We start from the raw sequence: 3,210 nt of genomic DNA, 5'->3' as shown, positions 1-3,210 counted from the left end.
AAATTTAAAAAGAAAACGTAGAAAATGAAAAATAAAGAAACCAGTGAGAAGAATTAAGACTGTTAAAAACTAGTAAAGAAACAAAAAGAACCAATGAAAGATGAGAAAGAAACAAACAAAACTGAAGAAAAACAAAGAAAAAAAAGAAAATAAGTAAAAAACAGTGAAACCCGAGAAAGAGAAAAAGAACAATGAAAGAACAACTGTGAAACCTGTGAAACCAAGAAGAATGAAGAAAAATGTTAATAAATAATAAATAAAATAGGAAAACTGAAGAAACTAGTTTTTTTAGTGGCACCGAAGAAACTAGTGAGAAACTAAATATTTTTTTTATTTTGAGGAAGGTGAGGAAACTAGATAGGCCGCAATATGTTTTATGCCTAAATCCTATACGGCATTCTCAGCGCCCGATATAGGCTATAATACTGAGCCGAATAGTAATGAGGGGAATGCAAAATCTAGCAAAGATAAGAAGGGTCAAGGAAGAATAGCAGTGACTTATAAAAGGAAAGCACCGAATAAAAGGTACAGGGTGCACACCCCCTTGTCCATGGTGCGAGCGGCAAGACCAGTTTTTCTTTCTGCTTGATGGTCTCTTGAATATTTATTGGTGTTGTTTCACTTTTTTTTATGTTTGTGTGTTGGGCTGGCGTTCTATTTGATGGTTATAATCTGGAAAAACATGGTAGCTAGCCAGTTTTGCTTCTGTAGCGAGGTGTAACACTGTAACTTATGAATTGTGATTTTGAGTTCGCTTACTTTAAGCCCGTGGGTGTTTCTCCTTTGTCAATAAAATAAAATAAAATGTTGCAAGCCGTTCTTTATATTCTCATACTATTACCAGTCGAGTCAGAGGTGGCACACTCTTTATCTGTTTACTATATGGGCCCTATAATAAAGCAATGAATAAAAGTTTTCCAACTTTTATATAACAACTGAACAAAATAATATTTTGCCTATCTATTCTATTGATGTATCTGAGAATTTTATAATGGTAATATTAGGGCATAGATGCAGTGGATATATTTACAACTTATAGAAACTAAAGACAATTACATGAACGAAAAACTAGGTTAAATCATATGAAATGTACAGTAGGTAGCTAAATTGGAAGGACGCGGCGATTTGGTGCTCGGGCTCAGCTGAGCCCGAAATCCTGCTCGTCCGTTCCATGCTGGGGATGTGAACAAATCCAGCTGCCGTGTCAGAATCGAGATGTGGTAAATCGTTGGCGCCGGGGAATACGGTACGAAACAGTTGCGAAGGACTGGGCCCGAAGCGCAACGGCGTGAAGGACTCTAGCGCGCGTCGTAGTGGGTCGTGGACCAGGACGTGACTTTTTTCGTCTGGGCCACGGATCAGATAATGGGTCCAGGTTGGGGGTCGACGGCTGAGCGCCTGAGCCCGACGGTCAGCGGGGCACCGGCTCCACCACAACTATTCAACCCTCTTGCATCACCTCGTTTGTTCTGGAAACCCTCGCCGGCGCCGCCCCCAACCCACGCAAAAATCAGAGGCTTTGTTCGTTTAATCCCCGCCCCCGCCGGGATCGGCGGGGTTTTGGCCTAATCCACGTGCTTTTGACCCCGGTCGGGGTTGGATCCCGACCTACCTTATATGCGTCTTCGGTTAAACCCGGCCGGGTTGATATCCCATCCAAATCCACCCTACATAGGAGAACTTCATCGATCAGGAGATCTATATAATTCTGTCTTCCTGTGATCTAATAACTGATTCTCAATTATGCATAAGGAATCGCTTGTGAGCATGTCCAGATCGATTGATCTCCGCGGAAACAGGAACCGGAAGAAATTTTTGGATAGAAGGAGAAGAAATAATCGGTGACGGCACAAGATCAACAAGAACAAGTCCGATGGGCAAATCAATTACCCTGGACAGCATTCTAACTGTGCCCATCACGCAGACACCAAAGAATTGATCTAATTGCTGCATGATTAAGGTGCTTCTTTTCCTATATATAATATTGTATATACATGCTCGCTATCATGATTAGTACCTTGGGCTCTCGCCAGTCGCCTGCCCTCAGCCATGCACCAGCAAGGAGGCCTCGAGCACATGACGCATCAGCGGACCGGCCGCGACGCAGCGGCTCCACTAGCGCGGCTTCCCGCGGCCCTGTGGCACGACCGCCTAAGGCATCCGCGGCGGCTGCGCGCGGCTCGGCCCCTGCGCGACTGAACTTCCGGCGGCCGACGGAAGCGGCGACCAATGGCCACGAATGCTCACGTCTCGGCGGTGCCCAGCCCGTCTCCACGCGCGCCTGCGGCGGTCGGCACCGACACCTTCAGGCGCCAGCGAGATACTGCTGGCGCGCGGTGCCCTCGTCTTCAAGCACGCACTCCGCTCGCGCTGGCACATGGAGCCCGACCGTGCTCGGGTTCGCGAGCAGCCTCTCCAATGGCGTCACGCCTGGCACCAGCCTCCCCGGCGGCTCCTCCGACGAGGAAGAGCGCAGCGGAAGCTCCTCGCCCGACCGGCCGTGGGGGCATGTGCTGGTCGTGTGAATTGGGGATCATGCGGCTGGGGCATCGCTTCCTGGCTACTCTCCCTTATCCATTTAGGTGGCGTTTGGTTCATCCGTTATCCCTTGGTTGGTTGGAAAGGGATAGCCAATTTTCTGAGGGATGCCACCCGTTTGGTTTAGAGGCACGAAAGGATAGGGATAGCCAAGATGCTGAGAATATTCCTCAAAAAGCTGGTTGGAAGAGCCGGCAAAATATGGCGGATGAGGGCAGCCACGTTCGTGTGGCAAGCGAATCGTTTCTTTCGTTCAGTCAACTCTCCCGAAAGAAAAGCATCTCTCAGTTTATCCACCTTTCCTCGTCCTCCTCGGGCTTGGCGGCGGCGCCGGCGGGCACCGGCCGGAGAAGCGCAGCGCCGGACAGGCCTTGCCCCTCCTCTACTTGTCAATCCAGCCATCTCTCGTGTGCAGTGTGCGTGCCCGGCGTGAAGGCGGTGGTGATTTGGGCGGATCTGCGATGGCACCATCACCTTTGAGTGCTCGTGAAGGTGTAGAACCGGATCCAGCCGGAGCCTCGCACTCCTCGACGATGGCCACCATGCAATCGAGCTTTGCGTGCCTGATGGGTTAGGCTGAGGCTGGCTCGATGGCTCTATCCTCTCAATTCCCATGCTCCAGTTCCACTATATAAAATTATATTATCTGATTTTTTGCTCTACGAACTGCAG

The 3,210-nt window shown here is 49.1% G+C and overlaps 1 long non-coding RNA gene across 1 annotated transcript; it reads right to left on the bottom strand.

Moving 5' to 3' along the window:
* Positions 1-968: 968 nt before the first annotated feature.
* Positions 969-2,713, bottom strand: LOC123135921 (uncharacterized). The gene is made up of 2 exons (XR_006466332.1): positions 2,018-2,713; positions 969-1,667 (listed from the first exon to the last, which is right to left on the bottom strand). It is a non-coding gene; the product is annotated as an uncharacterized lncRNA (long non-coding RNA).
* Between the last annotated feature and the right edge of the window lie 497 nt (positions 2,714-3,210).

This window comes from Triticum aestivum, chromosome 6B (genome assembly GCF_018294505.1).
Source record: "Triticum aestivum cultivar Chinese Spring chromosome 6B, IWGSC CS RefSeq v2.1, whole genome shotgun sequence".
NCBI lineage: Eukaryota > Viridiplantae > Streptophyta > Magnoliopsida > Poales > Poaceae > Triticum > Triticum aestivum.
The sequence above is the reverse complement of the archived record's forward strand: the minus strand, read 5'-3'. Positions and strand labels throughout refer to the sequence as shown.